This window comes from Kogia breviceps, chromosome 2 (assembly GCF_026419965.1).
Source record: "Kogia breviceps isolate mKogBre1 chromosome 2, mKogBre1 haplotype 1, whole genome shotgun sequence".
In the NCBI taxonomy this organism is placed as follows: domain Eukaryota; kingdom Metazoa; phylum Chordata; class Mammalia; order Artiodactyla; family Physeteridae; genus Kogia; species Kogia breviceps.
Genome location: NC_081311.1, coordinates 63,088,830 through 63,109,568, shown reverse-complemented (window position 1 = coordinate 63,109,568; position 20,739 = coordinate 63,088,830). Strand labels below are relative to the sequence as shown.

Genomic DNA, 20,739 nt, shown 5'->3' with positions numbered 1-20,739 from the left:
AAACCTTATGCAAGGTCATGTAGTAGGCAGCAGAGCTGGGGTTTGAACCCAGGTGGGCTCAGTCCAGATCTCCTGCACTTCACCAGATGGCTTCTTTGCAATGTTGCCGGCAGCCAGTCCTGCACGTCAGTAGTTGGGGTAAAGTGCCAAGGAGGAGAGCAATCCTTGCTTGAACAATCTCTCGCCCTCTTACCCTGCATTTTCTTGTCCTGCTTCTCATTTTGCAGATGAGGAAAGTGAGGCTGAGAAGTCCCTCAGCCAGCAGGAAGCAGAGCTGGGACTGACACAGACCATCCAACCCCAGAGCTTCCTGGGAGTGTGATCCAACATGATGAATGTGGCACTGACCAAGGAATGGGGAGGCCTGGCTTCCAGGCTGGTGCACTTGTTTATGCATGAACTGGAGGCGATGGGACAGTGTCCTGAGTGTCCGCCTCTCCATCCGTGCCCAAACTAGCCCTGCCTACTGTTGCGAGGCTGTTGTGAGGCCCAAGGAGCTAGAGCCGGTCAAGTGCTCTAGGGACTGGAAGCGCGCTGTGCATGAACAAAGGCCGGTGAGCAAACCTCAGGGGTCCATACTGCTGTCCAGCAATGCTGAGGGAGGAGAGTATCTGGGTGCCCAGAGAAAAGACTAGACCATGAGGGAGGAGGGTCAGGCTTGAGCTGAAGGTGAGAAAACAACTGTCTTAACGAGTCAGAATCATCCTGTTAGGAAATGAGCATCCTTCAGAGGTAGTGAGCTCCCACCCCTGGGGAGGGGCCAGCAGCTGCTGGAGGGTGTACACTGGGGGAGACAGGAGATGAGTCATCTCAGTTCTGAGACCAGTTCATATTGAGATTTGATCTTTTGGAGAGGCTCTGCTTCTCAATGCAAATGGAGTTCTGAGAGTAGACCCTACTATATTTGAAAGTTTATTGTCAAGAAGTGGGGAAATTGCTATTTTAGGTTTACCAGCGGATTTTTTAAATTGAAGAATAGTTGATTTACAATGTTTCAGGTGCACAGCAAAGTGATTTAGTTATACATATATATATTTTTTTCAGATTCTTTTACATTATGGGTTATTACAAGATATTGAACTTAGTTCCCTGTGCTATACAGGAAGTCCTTATTGTTTATCTATTTTATATATGGCAGTGTGTATGTGTTAATCCCAAACTCCTAATTTATCTCCCCCCCTGCCCCTTTCCCCTTTGGTAACCATAAGTTTTTGTTTTCTATGTGTGTGTGAGTCCATTTCTGTTTTGTAAATAAGTTCATTTGTATCATTTTTTTTAGATTCCACATATAAGTGATATCATACGTTGTTTGTGTTTCTCTGTCTGACTTCACTTAGTACAATAATCTCTAGGTCCATCCATGTTGCTGCAAATTGCATTATTGTATTTTATGGCTGAGTAATATTCCATTGTATATATGTACCACATCTTCTTTACCCATTCCTCTGTCAACGGACATTTAGGTTGCTTCCATGTCTTGGCTATTGTAAATAGTGCTGCAATGAACATTGAGGTACATGTATCTTTTTGAATTAGAGTTTCCATCTTTTCTGGATATGGGCCCAGGAGTGGGATTGCAGGATCATATGGTAACTCCATTTTTAGTTTTTTAAGCAACGTCTGTACTGTTTTCCATAGTGGCTGCACCAATCTACATTCCCACCAAAGTGTAGGAGGGTTCCCTTTTCTCCACACCCCCTCCAGCATTTATTATTTGTAGACTTTTTGATGATAGCTATTCTGATTGGTGTTGTTTGTCTTCATTTGGTTTGGGGAAGAGCTAAAAGATAGCATTTATCTTTGGGTTAAAGATGGAGCTTTGGTTAAAAACAAAAACCACTTTAAAATGGGCCTTTGGGGAAGAGGAAGAGAATAGACCAGGTCCTGAGGGGTCTTGGGGTCAGGCCTGTGGGTCTGAGGTGGGCAGTGAGGGACAGAGCTGTCTTCCCTGTGACTGGGTCCCACAAGAGTCTTCAGGGCCTGGCCTCTGGGGGTGGAGTGGGGAGTGTGATTGTCTCCTGTTCCACCCAGGGTGGCTAACATGCAACATGTCAGCAAGCAGAGGACATCTGGGGATAGCAAGTCAGGAGCCTCTGTAGAGTTGGGCCGCCAGCAGACTCCACGGGCTTCAGATCCAGGGTCCCTTTGAAAGCGTTCTTTGCTGTGGCATAAGGCCCTCTTGAGGATTATAGGAAGGTTTTTTTGTTTTGTTTTGTTTTGTTTTGTTTTTTGTGGTACGCGGGCCTCTCACTGTTGTGGCCCCTCCCGTTGCAGAGCACAGCTTCCGGACGCGCAGGCTCAGCGGCCATGGCTCACGGGCCCAGCCGCTCCGCGGCATGTGGGATCTTCCCGGACCGGGGCACGAACCTGTGTCCCCTGCATCAGCAGGCGGACTCTCAACCACTGTGCCACCAGGGAAGCCCTATAGGAAGGTTTTTGTTGAATGTCATAGTTGAGTGGCTGGTACACCTCTTTCTTCAATTTCCACCAAGAGAGAAATACACTCACAACAGGCATTTTTGTTGTTCCTTGGAACCCCAGAGCAGCTTACTAATTTCAGAGGGACCCGGAACTTTTCCATAAGTAGACCCACCTGGAGAGCGTTATCAGGACTGAGGTGGGTGACAGGAAGGCCAGGACAGCTCTGTTTGGTTCCCAGTCCAGGATGGGGAGGATGGAAGGAAGGCCCCTAAGTGATCTCAGGAGATTTGGGATTAGAGTGAAGTCATCCCCATCCCACCTCCTCCCAGTAGCCCTTGATCTGCCCTGTCAGCCACCTCCTATCCCTTTATTTCCCTGGATGAAGGGCCTCAGCAGAGCTATGTCCCTTGCATTTCAGCTTCCTGGGAACCCAGATGTCTCTGGTTGCTCTTGGGGAAGGCAGCAGGCCCAGCCTTTGGGTGGGATGAGCCCTCCCCGCAAGCCCCACTGCGGTTCCTGAGAGCTCCCCCAAGACTTCCTGAGGGCTGTAGTGTAGGCATCCAGCTCCGCTCAGGTGTAGGACACCAGTCACCTTGTGCACGAACTCCAGAGTCCCTTCACTGAGGGAACAGGTGTCTTTGACCTCCAACTTCTGTGCAGTAAGTTTGGGGTCACAAGAGCCAAGGTAGTCATCGTCCCAGCCAGAGTCCTGCACCCTCAGGTCCCCCCCACCCCGTGGGCAGGGCGTGTCGTCCACCTGGGGTGATCGTTGCACCACACCATGCCGGTCCTCAACTCCTGGCCGCCAAAGAAGACCTTCAGGTAGGCATCCGTGGCAGTGGTCCAGTCTCCCCACAGACCTGTCACCAGGAAGTTCATGACCTCCAGGCAGGCCAGCCCCCTCTGCTGGGACAGCAGTCCTGATTGGTGGCTGCTGAGCCATGGCACATGCACTGGCACAGGTCACGGGGGCTCTTTCACTGACCCTCCAAGGAGCCAGGAAAAACTCTGTGGAAGAGGCAACATAGAAAATGGATATGGATGAGCCTATAGGTTTGATTTTGTTTAATGTCGTCCCCTGATGATGAAAGCAATACTTACTCATGTTGAAAGTTTGGAAAGTACAGAAAAATCATTTAAATAACATAGTAAATGCTCTCTCAGCCTAATTCTCCATCAGTATTACCAACCACATCACTGAAGCCCCTGTTAGTAAACTAGCGCTGCTGGATCAGTCCTATCCCAGGAAGGCTCCTGTGACGCATGCTGAGTGGCCTTTGCTCATCCCGCTGTCTCTGTCTCTATGCTTCTCATTGCAGATAGAACATTGCTACTTCTTCCTCCTTCCCAGCATTACATTCTCCTTGACCTTTCCCCCACCCAGCAGGCCTCACCCCTGCAAGAAGCAACACTCCACCAAGTTCGTGCTGAAGCTGTGCTGGTTCTGGAACATTGGCCAACTTCCTTGGGAGTGCGGGAGAGCTGGATTTGGCCCTGGCCAGGTAACACTGGGAGCTGGAGCTCTAGGTGGGCCAGTTGGTGGGGGCCAAGGGCAGGTGCTGGAGAGTGCCCCACTTCAGGCTTCATGTCAGAGGGTGCAAGTGCCATTGGGCCACAGAAAGTGCTATGTGTCCTCCAGGAAGCATCCCAAGTGCCATAGGCTGGTCACATCCATGGGCTCCCCCGCCAGCCACAAGCAGGGCAAATGGGCCGCAGTAGGAGGAGGATGCCTGGGAGGAGCTGTGGAGACAGGAGCACCAGCTCACGTGGAGCTGAGCCCGAGAAGGACGTATAAGAGCAGGTCTCTGCAGCTTCTCACCTCCTTCCCTCCTCAGCCTCTCCACACACCGCTGACTCAGCCACACCTGCCCTCTTTCTAGCACCTCCACCTCCAGTATGGGCAGATCTCCTTGGCAACAGTGGAGTGAGTGTGGGGTGTGAAGCAGGAGCTGAGAATGGCTTCTCTGAGGGTACTCAGGGGCTCTCTGGAAGGGAATAGGCCCCATTCTGAAGCCAGTGGCTCCTGGTCACTGTTAACTGAACTGAACTTGGGTCTGCTTGCCCGACATGAAGCAAAACCAATCTGCTGACGCTGGGTTGTGGTGAAGGAAAGTACAGTGTTTGTTGCAGAGTTCCAAGCAGGGAGAATGGGCAGCTAATGCTCAAAAGACCCAACTACCTGATGGCTTTCAGGCAAGAGTTTCTACAGGCACATTAGGGGTGAGGGTTGCAGGGTATGTGATCAGCTTGTGGACATTCTTCTGATTGGTTGGTGGTGAGATAACAGGGTGGTATTTCAGGAATCTCAATCATCAATTTTCTCGTTCCAACCTGTCTGGGGTCTATTCTGGTGGTCATCACGCAGTTAACTTCTTCTACCTGGTGGGGGGGGGCTGGTCTTAGCTTCTGCAAAACAACTCAAGGATATGTGTTAGGATATTATCTATAGCCCTTGAAGAGGAACTAAGTGTCCTTGACTTTGTTTTATGGCTAAGCTATTATTATTTTGTTTTGTTTGACTGCTTTCCTTTGTTTTCCTCTAATTATTAACTGATTATGTTTGCTCTTTGGAGTTTGGGGAATGCCTAGGAGGCTAAAGCTTTTCAAAATATAAGCAAGAAGCAGGGGACATGGGAGGTCTGACCCAGGAAGGTGCCCTCAGGGCCTGCTCAATTTCATGACCAACCATCCCAGTTTGCCTAACAGGGAGTTTGAATGCTACAACTGGAAAAGTCCTGGGCAAACCAGGATGAGTTGCTCACCCTTGTCACGCACCCAGCCAATGCTTAATCTGATCTGTGAGAAATAGGACAGGGCTTCCCTGGTGGCGCAGTGGTTGAGAATCCGCCTGCCGATGCAGGAGACACGGGTTCGTGCCCTGGTCCGGGAAGATCCCACATGCCGCGGAGCGGCTGGGCCCGTGAGCCATGGCCGCTGAGCCTGTGTGTCCGGAGCCTGTGCTCCGCAACGGGAGAGGCCACAACAGTGAGAGGCCCGCATACCGCAAAAAAAAAAAAAAAAAAAAGAAATAGGACAGAGGCCCTCTAGATGCTGTAGACCCACCTGGCTCTGGCCCCACTGTGGTCCCTGCATCTTTGGGACCATGGGTGTTCTTTTGAATGGGTTCCAGTGCTGGCTCTGTGACCATGGGCCAGAGCCTCTGTTTTCACATCTATAAACAGGAGTATTGATACCCACTTGCCCAGCGAAGCACACAGGATCGTCGTGGATATGAAAGGACCTAGTGGAGACCTCTGACAGGTGACTGCTGACATTGTGGTCATCTTCACCCCTGTTCTCATTCTAGTGTAGGGAGCTTAGAAAACTGAGCCCAGCCTGTGGTCACCATGTCCTTACCCTGCTGCAGCTCTATTTACTTGCTCTGCTTCCAGGCCTTTCTGATGGAAGCACGTTTCTGGGCCATTTAATCATTGCCTCTCTCACCTGCACAGCTTAGTATAGTTTAAAAGGGCTTTCACATCCATGCACAATCTTATTTGGTAATTTCTCAATTTCTCATTTACAGAGCACAGAATATACCAAAGCCCCCAGACCTGTGTGTCTGAGTATTTTGTCATCCTCATTTAGAGCAAGAATGCTAATTCTGCAGTCAGAATAACAGCTGACATTTGTCGAGTTCTTATGATGTGCCAGGCACTCTGCTAAGTACTTTGTATACAGTAACAGTCTGATAAACCAGCTCTGTGATTTTCCCACTTTACAGATGGGGAAACTGAGACTTGGTGGGGCGGTTGTTTAAGAAACATTCTGTAAATCACAGAGCTGGTAAGTGGCGAGCCAGTGTTGCTTATTTTCCTTAAGCCCTTTGGGATCCTGCATCTGACAGGGACAAACCAGGAGCAGTGCATGGAATCCCCCTGCCACAGTATCTACTGCCCGAGTTGGGGGTATCAGGCTGCTGAGGTTGGAGAGACAATGGAAAGAAGGAGATAGAGTTGGTCGATAGGGCACCCCCTGTTGGTGTGGGTGCCCTGGGCAGGATGTTGGGGAACCTGGGTTGCAATATTAGAGCTTGTGTTCTCCTGCAGTGTGACTTTGGCCAATTCACCTACACTTTCTGCCTTCAGTTTTCCCACCAGAGAAATTGTTGGCACACTAGTGGTCATCATTCACAGCACTGCTACTTTGTGATAGCTGAGCCTTTCCCATGGGTTATCGGGTTAATCTTTGCAAGATCCCTCATGAGTGGGTACCTATTTTCTTTTCCTTTTACAGAGAAGGAAAATGAGACACTTGAGAGGTGAAGTGACTTGTACCACGTCACTCAGGTGGTTGGTTAGGCTTGGACCTGGACTTGAACCTGGTGCACTGGGCTTGAACCTGGGCTAGTCTGTTCTGGTTCCAGAGCCCAAAGCTTTAACCTCTGGACTAAATTTGTAGAGCCCTCAGGTTCCTACCATCTGGATGAGATCTGGGTTCCACTGGGGCTTTCGGTCTTGTTAGGGTCAGGGAAGTAACATGGATCAAGCAGGAAGAAGTCCCAAGGGTAGGGGTCCTCTGTGGGCAGTCACATCTAAGTCAGAGGCTGCACCCCGGGGGGTACCTCCTTATCAGTTTGATGTGGTCCTGGAAGTCCCCACCCGGTCCCCAGCCTCCTTCCCTGTCCTGGACTCCTGTTACCTGGCTATACCACCAGCCCTCACCTGTGTTGTCTTGGATTCTGCTTCTAGATGCTCTAGTCCAAGGCAGAGCTCAGCCAAGGGAAGAAAAGGATGTGGCTCACAGCTTGCCCTTGTATTTATGGAGGCAGGTAGCCTCTCCTGCTTAGCTTACAGGCTTGCATTGCCCCCACAGTATCTTTTGGGAGATGTCTAAGGCTTTCTGTACAGAACTATCTCTTTGAGGATTTTTGCATAACTAATGGCCCTGCAAGGTGAAGATCTTATCTCTCCCCAGGGCAGAGGGCAGATTTTTTTGCTGTGCCCCCAGGGCAATGATTGAGCAGGCTTGCTAGTAGCCCCTTATAAGATTGGAATTTCCTAAACTCAGGGTTCCTCAGCTATGACCCAAACCCACCGAGGGCATGGCATCCACCCAGGCCCACCTCCAACTTGGTGCAACTTGGGAACAAGGGAATGTGAAGCTCATGCTGCTAAGAATGCTGTGAGCCAAAAGGTCCTTGATCTCCTACCCGGGAGTTTAGTGTCTTCTGCCAGGAAACTGGGGATTGGCGTACAAGTAGGGTGACACCTCAGACCCTTCGCAGCTTCACAGGTTTGGTGACAAGGATGGGTGCTGATGGAGACATGTCTTTCTGGAAGAGGAGAGTATAAGAGCCCGACAGAGGCAGCTGTAGGGGGGGGGGGATATACCCCATAGACGTGGTAACAAAGGCTCTCTACCCAAGGGGTTTTTGGGGCATAAAGGTTCCCCACTGTCCTTCCTGGTAGCGAAGCTGTGGGGCTCGAGGGAGGAGGGAAGTGTGCTGCCCGCCTGTCACTTCGGCTGCTGTTTGCACTGCTGCAGTCAGGAGGAGGAGGAAGAACCAGGCATCCCCGAGGCTGACAGACAGAGCTGGGTGGATCCAATCTGAGCCCAGGCTGTTGCAGTGCTGCTTGAAACTCAGAGCACAGGATGGACCGCAGCTGTGGACATTTCTTCCGGTGACAGCTAAATCCACCTGCTTTCTGGGCCATTTGCCCCTTGACAGCAGTGCATCTTCCAAAAGCCGCTCCCTTGGGACTGAGGAAGGGCTCCCCCCGCCCCACCTGCCGTAAGACAGTTAGGTCACCGTGAGTGGCTGCCTCCAGAGAGGGCTCATCTCTCAGCTGCTCTCTGGGCCATGGGTCTGCAGGGGTATGTGGACCTATTTTGATCACTCAGTGGAGGTCACTTGCTTCCGAGTAGGAGGAAGCTTCCTCTGGGCCAGCTGGAGTGGACTCAGGGAAGCACACAGCTCAGGAGCCCTGGTTTTGCAATTTGTACTGTGCAGTCTAGTTTGTACTGTGAAATCTTAGCCTATTTCACATTTGGGTCTTCACCATGTACCTCAATTCTCCCTGCACTTTGCTCTCTCCGTGACCTTGTCTTCTGCGGCTCTCTACCGCTCTGCCCAAGGCTCAGCTCCACTGACCCTAAGTAACCATTCGGTGACTGAGTCAGGGGCCCTGGGAGGAATTTCTGGCCTGGTTCCCACCCACACAAGCCTACCAGTTTCCAAGGCTGACTTGGCTAATTGATCTGGAGGCCTTGCCAAAAATCATATTCTGGAGGCTTGTGGAGCGTAAATGTGCACGGCTGGCTGTAGGGCCCAGCTGGCCTCAGCTGCTTGGAGTTATAAAAAGAACAGAAGTGCTGGTGGCGGTTGGGTGACTAATGGTGACCACTGGGGGTGTTGCCATCAGCTGTTGGATGAGATGGTGTGTATCCAGCCTCACTGAGTTTCCAAGGCCTGAGTATCCCTGGAGCCTGATAGCCTTTCTCACCTTCCAGCCGGGGCTGCGGGGACTGTTTCTTTCAAGAGCTTAATCAGTGCACAGAACTCAATCAGGCACAGAACTTGATCACTTGATCAGTACCCTGCAGTCTCCTGAGAGCTGGCTGTGGATCCAGCCCAGTTCCAGGCAGCATGGGGAGCCATGTGCTATGAGGAACCATTTTTTTTTTTTTAACATCTTTATTGGAGTATAACTGTTTTACAGTGGTGTGTTAGTTTCTGCTTTACAACAAAGTGAATCAGTTATACGTATACATATGTTCCCATATCTCTTCCCTCTTGCGTCTCCCTCCCTCCCACTCTGAGGAACCATTATGAAGCTAACAATTTGGTGAGAAATGATGTGCTTGCAGACCCTCCAGGAGCTTGGAGAGTGTGGATTTTGGAGTCTGATGAGCTGACTCCAAGTCCCAGCTCTGCTGCTTACTTGGGCTGGTTATTAACTTCTCTGGACCTCAGTTAGTCTCATCTGTAAATGGGGACAATCCCTAACCCACGGGGGTTAAATGAATCAAGATGGTAAAATCAATTTTAACTTGACATTGGGTCCTAACGGAAGGAGACGTTATCCTTGGCTGGATCACACTTAGAACATCCAACCCCCACTGCCCCAACCCCTGGCTGAAGGCTGAGCTGACCTAGCCCAGCCCTTAACAGCAGTCTGTGGTACCTGCACTTTGCTCCACAAATGTATCATTATCACTATTATTTAGTAACAGAAGATAGGAGAGGTTCTCTCCTTGGTGACTTTTTACTTAAGCCCGGGTTCATAAACCATGGTGGTGATGGTCATCTTGGGCACGCTGTAGGAGCTGGCGGGCTTTTCTTTGCGATTACCACCCTGCCAATGGGAGCCTGACCTGCAGCTCCCCACACCGGTGCCAGCGTAGATATTTTCTATCCTAATCTAATCCCTGATCCACGTGCCTTTCATGGCAATGAGTTCAAACTCTTAGAGGAATCATTGAGCCCCCTGGAGAGAGTGGTTCACCCAGCATGGAGGGCTGAGGGGAGGGGACCTTGATGCTGGTCCATGAAACACACATCCATTGAGCACCTACTGGGTGCCAAGCTCTGGTGAGACAAAACCTGAGCCAAGAATGGCCCCTGTCCTTAAGAAGTTGATATGAAATGCTTCAACAGGAAGTATGTGTCTTTCCCCGGACCACAGCAGGAATCTCCTAACACTACAGCAGACTTAAGAAACCACAAATGTTTAATTGATGCATTCATTCGTTGATTCATCCCACATTTACAAAGCATTTACTGTGTCCCAGACTATATGCTAGGCAGTAAGTAGAGGTGGAATGAGACCTTTAGTTCACAGTTATTAAACAGATGGATGATTTCGGCACAGGAAGTCCTACGGACTTGTCCAAGCTATAGACGTGGAGCAGAAGGGGGAGATTGGATGATTTGCTGGCTGGGAGAGTGGGAGTAGTTCTATGTCTGGGAGCGTTTCATGGAGGAGGTGACCACTGACAAAGGATTTGAAGGAAGAGTATTGGCCTGCTGGATGGAGGCGTGGGGCAGAGGCGTCCGGGCTGAGGGGTGCAAAGCCCTGGGGGCTGAGTCATGGATGGTCGGGGCTCAGAGGCACCACAGAGATGATCTCATCTACCCACTCCTGGTGCAGAGGGCAGCAAGGACTGCCCAGAACTACCCAGTCAGTCAGCAGCAGAGTTCTGACCAGAGCCTGGCCTCCTCACTTCCCAGCCAAGGTTTTTTTCTTGCTGAGCAAACGCTAGACATCACACAAAACATCATCTTCCCATTTGAAACACAAGCAGGTATGCGTTCAGGTCATCTGAATTTAGCTCAAAGTTTGTAAATGGAGAGCAGAGCTGGAGGGGCTGACATTTACTGGGGTCTCTGCAGTGCTTTCCACCGTGCCCAGTACAGAGTTGATGCTCAATAAATGTCTGCAGCCTTCTCCATGGCTGGATGGCGGGTGACAGCCTCTCCCTCTTTTGGAGGTTGCACACATGACAGTTTTCGACTCGTGATGACTTGAAGCTAGGGCTTATGAGAGCTCTGTGCACTGGAAGGTAAGAATTTCACAGGCAAAGCCTGAGCACCTGGGTTGCCCTCAGTTTGAAAAGAGGCAGGTCATCCTGGAAATGAGTGAACCTAGATTCACCTCCAGCCACTCTGCCCTTTGAGTGGTGCAGAGGGCAGGGTCTTCTAAGTCACTCAGGACTTTCAGTTTTAGGGGCTAAGAAGAAAGCAGAAGTGCCAATAATATTATGCCTTCTCTGTGCTGGTTCTTAAAGAGCTTTCAGACATGGCTGGTGTGGTTTGTGTCTGTTCCTGATGGGAGACAGATATTTGTAGTCTCATTATCCAGATTTAGAAAACTGAGGCTCAAAGAGGGGTGCAGGCAGGGGCAAGCTATTGGAGCAAAGTTGGTCTTGAGTAAAGAGAAGTCACCACCACCTGAATTGCATTTCAGAGACTCAATTTCACCACCAGACTCTGCTACTCCACCGTGTTGACAACATATGGAAACAAAGTAGTATTCTCTGTCCTTCTGAAGTATGTCAAATATATATATAAGGCAAATATCTTTTTCTGGAAGATTTATTATTTATTTATTTATTGGCTGCATTGTGTCTTAGTTGTGGCATGTGGGATCTTCGTTGAGGCATGCGGGATCTTTCATTGCTGCATGTGGGTTTTTCTGTTCTCTGGTTGTGGTGTGTGGGCTCCAGGGTGCGTGGGCTCTGTAGTTGTGGCACACGGGTTCCAGAGTGCGTGGGCTCTGCAGTTTGCGGCACGCAGGCTCTCTAGTTGAGGCGTGGGAGCTCAGTAGTTGTGGCATGCGGGCTCAGTTGCCCCACGGCATGTGGGATCTTAGTTCCCTGGCCAGGGATCGAACCTGCATCCCCTGCATTTGAAGGCGGATTCTTTACCACTGGGCAACCAGGGGAGTCCCAAAGGTATATATCTTTATATTATAGTTTATAGCAATACATAATTATATAACACATTATATAGTTTCTAAAGTATGTATTGTATATTAAATATGTTATATATTTATATATCATAATATATACATTTATTTATATTGATATACATTATATATAATATTTATAATATACATTTTATAGTATGTATTATATAAATTATATATTTAAATATAAACTATAACACAAAGATCTACATCTTAATATATGTATATCTGCTGTATTTCAGAAAGACAGACAATACTGTGATAAGCACGCCCTCCCACCATATCTTAACATTTTCACCCCTTCGGGCTCTAAACCCTCAAGTACCCAGTACCACAGTGTGAGTGAGGAATTTGAGAGCAGTTTTTACATCTCACTAGCTTTCCAAATCCTAACACTGCTCCTGCCCACTCATAGAAGCTTCTGGTGGCTGCCGAGAGCCCTCTGGATGGGCCAGAGCCCTGGACATGGCCTTTTAGGCACCTCAAGGTCGGATCCCTGCCCACTTCTCTCCACCAGCCACGGGGCATGTCCTCCAGGAAGCGTCTTCCATCGGCTCACCTGTAGGTTTGGAGTCCCTGCTCTGCGCCCTCAAGCATGTGTGCCTACGCCCCTCCCAGCAGGTCACCCCCTCACCGGAGCCCCCTTGTGACCCTCACTATGTTGCAGGAAAGAGAGTGGGGCTCGAGAGGATGGTCACGTCCCAGGTCTCAGACGAGTCCCTGGGACAGCCACCAAGTGTGGGTCCTTGGCTTTGCTCAGGAAAGAATTCAAGAACGAGCCATAGTAAAGTGAAGGAAGGTTTATTTAGGGAGATACACACTCCACAGACAGAGTGTGGGCCATCTCAGAAGGCGAGAGTGGCACAAGGGTATGGGGTTGTCAGTGTTTATAGGGGTGGGTAATTTCATAGGCTAATAAGTGGGACGAGTATTCCAGCTATTTGGGGGAAGGGGTGGAGATTTCCAGAAATTGGGCCACCACCCACTTTTTGACCTTTATGGTCAGCCTTGGGACTGTCATGGCACCTGTGGGCGTGTCACTTAGCTTGCTGATGTGTTACAGTGAGCGTATACTGAGGCTCAAGGTCTAGTGGAAGTCGACTCGTCTGCCATCTTGGACCTATTTGGTTCTTTTTTTTTTTTTTTTTTTTAAATAAATTTATTTATTTATTTTTGACTGCATTCGGTCTTCGTTGCTGCACACGGGCTTTCTTTCGTTGTGTCGAGCAGAGGTTACTCTTTGTTGCGGTGCGCGGGCTTCTCATTGCGGTGGCTTCTCTTTTTGCAGGGCACGGGCTCTAGGCACACGGACTTCAGTAGTTGCAGCACGCAGGCTCAGTAGTTGTGGCTCGGGGGCTCTAGAGCTCAGGCTCAGTAGTTCTGGCGCGTGGGCTTAGTTGCTCTGTGGCATGTGGGATCTTCGCAGACCAGGGATCAAACCCATGTCCCCTGCACTGGCAGGCGGATTCTTAACCACTGTGCCACCAGGGAGGCCCGACTTACTTAGTTCTAATCACTTTATGTCGTGTCCTCGGGCTATGTCATTCTTTCATTCTTTTAAAGGTTGTGCCCTGCCCCCTTCCCTCCAGTTTCAACTAGATGGTGAGCGCAGAACACACAGACTGGTCTGCCATGGTCACCTCTGACTGCTGGTGTCCAGCACAGGGCTGCAATGGGGGCATGCCAGGAGTTTGTTAGATGTTGGCCACGAGTTGGAAGCCGGAGCAGGGAGAATCTGTGTCCTGGGAGTGAGGGGGCCACCCTGACCATTAGAGCCACAGAGGGAGACAGGACCAGCTGTGGCATTTTGCTGAGTTGGCTCATTTTGGAAAGTCGGAATCAATCAGGGTTTCCCACGTAGTAACCATTCACTACCCTCCCTCCTTTCTCATAGAAACGTGATTTGTTCATCTTCTTCAGAGCAGCTATGGCTGCATAGGAGCAGCCATTGCTGGGGACTGGCTGAGGAATGGGCTGAGGGAAATTCTGGACCCTGAGGGGCAAACTGCTGCAAGGGGGCCTCTGGAAGCCTTTACCTTGTTCTTCAAAAGGGGCACAAGAAAATGCAGAATTCTGGGGCTTCCCTGGTGGCACAGTGGTTGAGAGTCCTCCTGCCGATGCAGGGGACATGGGTTTGTGCCCCGGTCCGGGAAGGTACCATGTGCCGCGGAGCAGCAGGGCCCGTGGGCCATGGCCGCTGGGCCTGTGCGTCCGGAGCCTGTGCTCCGCAACGGGAGAGGCCACAACAGTGAGAGGCCCGCGTAGCGCAAAAAAAAAAAAAGAAAATGCAGAATTCTGTCGGACAAATGTCCTGGTTTCTTCAATCAAAAAATGGAGAGGAAAAAAAGAAGAGGAAATTGTTTAGATTAGGGGTCAGCAGACCTTCCCTGGAAAGACCAAGTAGTAAATATTTCAGTCTTTGTGAGCCATGCTGGCTCTGGAGAAACTACTCCACTCTCTTGGTAGCAAGAAATGAGCCAAAGAATGTGTAAACAAGTGGATGTGGGTGGGAGTGTTTACAGGGCAGTGGCAGGATTTGGCCCTAGGTGTAGTTTGCCCACCTCTGGTTTAGATGAAAAGACTCTTCTGTGACACATCAGCCAAATGCAATGTGCGGACTTTGTTTGGACCCTGATTTGAACAAACCAAGTCTTAAAAACAAAACTAAACAAAACAAAAAAAATTTGTGACACTTGGGGCAATTTTAACAATGATGGGATATAAGATGATTTGAAGGAATTGTGGTTAATTTTGTTAGGTGTGACAGAGACATTATGGTTTTTGTTGTTCATGTTGTTTTTAAAGAAGAGAGAGTCCTCATCTATGAACTACTGATACTAAATGGCAGATAATGCCTGAGATTTGCTTTCAAATAACCCAGGGTGTGGGGGGGAGGAAGTAAAGAAAACAAGATTGGCCATGGGCTGATGATGATTGAAGCTGGGTTACGGGTGAAAGTGGGGAGAGGAGGGTCTTCATACTATTCTGTCTTCTTTTGTGTATGTTTGAAAATTTGCATAATAAAATTTTTTTAAAGTGAGGACAAGAAAGAACTCCCTCTTGCATTGCCTCTGGTGATCTTCACATCTGGTGAACATATGTTGCCTGGCACTAATGCAGCCATTCTGTGACTCAGAAGGGACAAGCCTGAGGATGAGACTAACCACCAAACATGGCAGAGTGGAAAGAGGAAGGAACTGGGATGTCAGATGATTCTTTTGGGTTGCCAAATTAACCAGGCCAGAATGGGCCTGCTTCAGTATTCCATATTATGTGGGGTAATAAATTAAGCTATATTTAATTTTGTTGTCGTTACATGTAACTCAACTGATCTGGAGAAAGGAACAGAATGGAGGCCTGGCTCTTCTCTGCTACAGGGTGCCACCATGGCATCTGAGGGGACACCAGGATTGGAAGAAAGGCTTGTGAGAAATGGGTCCTTGCCAAATCTCTCCGAGTCCTTCTGTCATACCCAAGTGTCTCCAGGAAGTGGGAGTGGTCTCTGCTTTCTGCCTGCTGATGCCGAAAACTTGGCCTCTGTGCACTGGTGCCAAATCAAATCTCAGAGACAGAGTTCTGGGTGAAGCAGAAAAGAATAGGTTTATTGCTTTGACAGGCAAAGGGGGACACAGCGGGCTCATGCCCTCAAACTCTGTGTGTCCCAATCTGGGGCATTTGGTGCGGAGTTTTATAGCACTGGTTCAAAGGTGGGGTTGCTGCTAAGGATCAGGGTGTGTGCAGGGCCTGCATTCCTTTAATCTGGCCTCAGGTAGTCTCCTGATGAGCTTCTGTGGTTCTCGAGGTTATCAAACTGTGACCTTCTCTCTGGAATGAAGAATGCTTCATCAAGTACTGTAGTTAACATCTTCCATTTGTTGGGGGTTTTAGTTCTGAAGAAGAGCTCAAAGATATTGTTATGTGTATCCTTTGAGGTGAAACCAGGACCCTGTCCCAAGGCTGCACTATTGTTTCTTTCTTTTTTTCTTTAATAAGCATATTTAAAAAAATTAATTAGTTAATTTTATTTTTTGGCTGCATTGGATCTTTGTTGCTGTGCGCGGGCTTTCTCTAGTTGCGGCGAGTGGGGGCTACTCTTCCTTGCGGTGCGTGGGCTTCTCATTGCGGTGGCTTCTCTTGTTGCAGAGCACGGGCTCTAGGTGTGTGGGCTTCAGTAGTTGTGGCACGTGGGCTCAGTAGTTGTGGCTCGTGGGCTCTAGAGCACAGGCTCAGTAGTTGTGGTACATGGGCTTAGTTGCTCTGCAGCATGTGGGATCTTCCCAGACTAGGGCTTAAATTCGTGTCCCCTGCATTGGCAGGCAGATGCATAACCACCGTGTCACCAGGGAAGCCCTGCACTATTGTTTCTTGATTGCTCCTTCCTTGTCTCTGCATCCCCTCACTTCCCTGATTAGCAACCCGTTGAACCTGCCCTTTGGAACTCAGGGAAGGTCATGGAGGCTGAAGCCTATTCCCTACAAAGAAGAAACGGGGGACACAGAAGGGCTTTTGTGCCCAGGAGCCCCACAGGGTCCTGCTCGATTTCACTACCTCTCTTGAACCCCAAAGGGCCAATGCCAGGGGCTGCACTGGACTTTGGCTAGAGGGATGCTGATATTGTAATCGTAGACCGACAGTTTTGGGAGAGGAAATGGCAGAAGCAGAGTTCCCAAAGGACAGCTGGACCTTCTGGCATCCTTCCTTACAGGGACAGGGAGACCTCCTCTCCCTGAACCCTCAACACACAGTAACCACAACCACAGAAGGTCTACACACCGGGCACGACAGCATTGTTTCTAACTGATCTCATGGTTCAGCTGGTCTTGGGGGTATCAGCTGTTCCGTAATGCATGACAAATCACTGTGGTTAACTTAGCCCATCCAGGTCTACTAGATACAGTCATTAGACATTTGCCAAAAAATGTGCAGAGGGAATGCTGGGGGAAAAAGGGAGAAGGATGATGTGGAGAAGGGCCACAAGCCACGGTCTCTGGTTCCTCTGGATGTCCCGGAGCTCTGCCAAGGACTCAGAGTTCACATAAACTCAAGCTCAGGTTTTGGAGACAGGATGGGAAGTGAGGGGGGGCAGCCATCAATAAGGAACAGGTCACAAATCCTCAGTGAGTTTGTTCTCAGTCCCACTTTTGCCCCTATTTTCAAGGCTATGCTTACAATAGTGATTCTTAAATAGGAGCATGCATCAGAATGCCCTGGAGGACTTGTTAAAATACAGATTACTGGGCCCCTCCTCCGAGTTCCTGATTAAGCAGGTCTGGGGTGGGGCCTGAGAATCTGCATTGATGACAGACACTGAAGTGATGCCGATATTCTGTTGCTCCGGGAAACCCTGATTTGAGAACCACTGGCCTAGAACTTCTCGGCAGGACAGTGGCTTTCAGGTGTCAGGAAGAAGAGATCCAAACTTTTCTTCATCTTCACTTTGGGCTGAGGTGGGAACCAATGATGAACGGCCAGAGGGGCCTGGTCTTGGGTGGGAGGAGCCTAGAGTAGTGATGCTCTAAGATCACCTGACCAGGAACCAGGAGTCTTGGGGTATTATTTTGCTCCTGAGTGATCTCACTGTGTGGCCTTGAAAAGGTCACCTCTGCTCTCTGGGCCTCAGTTTAGCCCTTTATAAAATAAGCAGATGGCACTTTTCTGTACGTGTTATAGTTTTCACAACAAAAAGTTTTTTTGAAAATAAAAAGGAAGACAAAATGAACTAGGAGACCTCTAATGGGATAAGGGTGGGGCGATCTCATGCAGGCACCATGGTGTACTCAGAAGCCTGTGGGCTGGAATCCAACTTGGGAGTGAATATGACTGATATTAAGTAGCTGCAAATACTGCCTGGGGCAATCACCTAAGCTTGCAGAGCCTGGAAGGGGGATGAGGATACTCAAGCCTAGGGCTGTTGCGGGAACTGATGCAAATATGCAAAGTGCCCGATCAGTAAGTGGCTGCTATGATGATTGCTTTGTTATTTTCAATATCTCTTCAAGGGTTGGGGGGTGCACAAAGGTGACTCTTCTCCCCCATCTCTGCCTGACTATGGAGCCTGGTGACCTTCTTGTTGGTGATGGAATCAGAACTTGCATGTATATGTCTCAGGTTTTCCCCTGGAACGATTATTCTGGGAAATGCTTAACTCCCCAAATTTTCTTTCTTCCTTTCTTCCTTTCTTTCTTCCTCAATCCCTCCCTCCCTTCCTCCCTTCTTTCATTTTTAAATTTTTATTGGAGTATGGTTGATTTACAATGTTGTGTTAGTTTCTGCTGTCCAGCAAAGTGAATAGTTATGCATATACATATATCCACTCTTTTCTGGTCATTACAGAGTATTGAGTAGAGTTCCCTGTGCTATACAGTAGGTCCTTATTAGTTATCTATCCTTATCTATCTATATATAGTAGTGTGTATATGTCAATCCCAGTCTCCCAATTTATCCCTCCTCTCCACCCTTTCCCCCTTGGTAACCATAAGTTTGTTTTCTACATCTGGGACTCTATTTCTGTTTTGTAAATAAGTTCATTTGTATCATTTTTTTAGATTCCACGTAAGCAATATCATATGATATTTGTCTTTCTCTGTCTGACTTACTTCACTCAGTATGACGATGTCTAGGTCCATCCATTTTGCTGCAGATGACATTATTTCGTTCTTATTTATGGATGAGTAGTAGTCCATTGTATATATGTACCACATCTGCTTTATCCATTCATCTGTCAATGGACACTTAGGTTGCTTCCATGTCCTGGCTATTGTAAATAGTGCTGCAGTGAACATTGGGGTGCATGTATCTTTTTGAATTATGGTTCTCTTTGGATATATGCCCAGGATTGGGATTGCAGGATCATATGGTAGTTCTATTTTTAGTTTTTTAAGGAAGCTCCATACTGTTCTCCATAATGGTGGTACCCAAATTTTCTTTTCTTTTTTTTTTTAACAGCTTTATTGAGATGTAATTCGCATACCATAAAATTCATTCTTCCAAAATGTACAATTCAGTGTCTTTAGTATAGTCACAGAATTATGCAGTCATCACTACTATCTGAATTTAGATCGAAGCCCCACAGCCTTTAGCACTCACTCCCTATTCCTTTCCTCCCCAAGCCCTGGCAGCCAGTAACCTAATTGGTATCTCTATAGATTTACCTATGCTAGGCAGTTTTTATAAATGGTTAACTCCCCAGATTTTCCATGAACTTTTCCTTCTCCAGCTTCCATTCATTTGATTATTAATTTAACTAATATTTATTGAGAGCCTACTAGGTGCCAAACACAGGACAGGCACTGGGGATACAATTTGGAAAAAAATCCAGACAAGGTTCCTGCTCCCTGTGGAACTTATGGTCCGGGGGGCAAGCAGATGTTAATCTGTGAATCACACAAAATCAGGTGAAACTCAACAGTGAGAAGTACTGTGAAGGAGGTGGACAGAGATGGTGTCCTTGGTAGGGAGGGCCGGACAGGTTTCAGGTAGTGACGACTAGAAGGCTGTCCAAAGGGTGAGCAGGGATTGACTGGGCGAAGAGGCAGGATAGAGAATTCAGGGCAGAGTGGACAGCCTGTGCAAAGGCCCTGAGGCAAGATGAGCATGGTGCATACAAGGAGCTAGCCTGGAGGGCTGTGAGTGGGGGGACACGAAGGCAGGAAGGACAGCAGGACCACCCTGTGCAGCGCCTCATAGGCTGTGTTAGGGAGTCTGGTCTTTATCCCAAGAGTAACAGAGCCTTTGGAGGTTTTATAGCAAAGGCAGATACATGATCTAAGGTGTGATTCAAATATGTCCTCGGATGCAGTTGGAGAAGAGGTGTCAGGGGCCAGAGCTGGGGGGAGGATCTGTTAGGACAAACTTATGGCAGTGGCCATTGAAGGGATGCTGGTGACCTGGTGGGGCAGGGGACGCATTTGAGATGGAAGTAGCTGTATGTGGGGGTCCTTTAGAGTTGACTATATAGGGCTTGGAGGTGAGTTGGTGACTAGGGTGGCCTGGCTGTCTGGCTTCCTAACTGGGTGGATGGTGTGGCTGTCACTGAGCTAGAGTGGAATTTCCTTTCTCCTCGCCTGAGTAAGTCAGAGCCCAGAGGGTCACTGATCACACCAGGAGATATAAGAAAGGGACTCTGTGTGTGTGTTTCAGGGTAACATGTAAAGCACAGCAGCTGGCATTCAACAAATGACAGCCACCTGCTGGGCCCCCAAGCTGTGACAAGCCTATGCCACTGCTATGTCGTCTCCCCCATCCACATCCTGCCCAGGGACTTCCTGGCTTCTTGCTGCAGAGACCTGTCTCAGGCTGAGACTCTTACTTCCTTAGGGGCGTCTGTGACTCCCCCTGAGGAGGGGAGATTTTGCTGTCTCAACCTCAAACCCCGTCTTCCTCCTCTTGGAAGGTGGAGCAGGGGAGGGAAAGAGCTGGTGCCTGGGAGAGAGGCTGTGCTCCTGCAGGTGAGAGAGCAGGTACCTGGGTTCTGAAGCCAGGGGTTTAGTCTCACTCTTAACTAGCTGTGTGACCAGAGGCGAGTCCCCTGACTCTCTAGATGGAACCTGTAAAATGCGGGTGGGGCACTGGCTTGGAGACTATCTCAGGGCACCTCCAGCTCCAGTCTCTGGGGTTTTGTCTGTGCTCAAAGGAGAATGCGCCAGCGGTGTCGGGGCTGCCTTCCTCCTCAGGGGGCGCTCACGGGTGACCCTGCTCCCTCATCCGGTGTGCACTTCTCCGTCCCTGTCTCTCCTGGTTGTCCGGCTTTCTCACGCACCTGTCATATCTTCCAGGTGGTTGCCGACTGTGTGCAGTGCAAGCTGTTTGCATCTCCCCATCTCCTGCCAGGGCTTTGGACGGGAGGAGTGTTGGACAAGGGTCGGAGGGCTGTGAGCAAGAGAACCATCCAAGCCATTTTCCCCGTGCA

The 20,739-nt window shown here is 49.2% G+C and overlaps 1 long non-coding RNA gene across 1 annotated transcript; it reads left to right on the top strand.

Annotated features, from left to right (window-relative positions):
* The first annotated feature begins 231 nt into the window (after positions 1-231).
* On the top strand, positions 232-20,739 carry LOC136793548 (uncharacterized). The gene is made up of 3 exons (XR_010838939.1): positions 232-554; positions 3,741-3,923; positions 20,606-20,739. It is a non-coding gene; the product is annotated as an uncharacterized lncRNA (long non-coding RNA).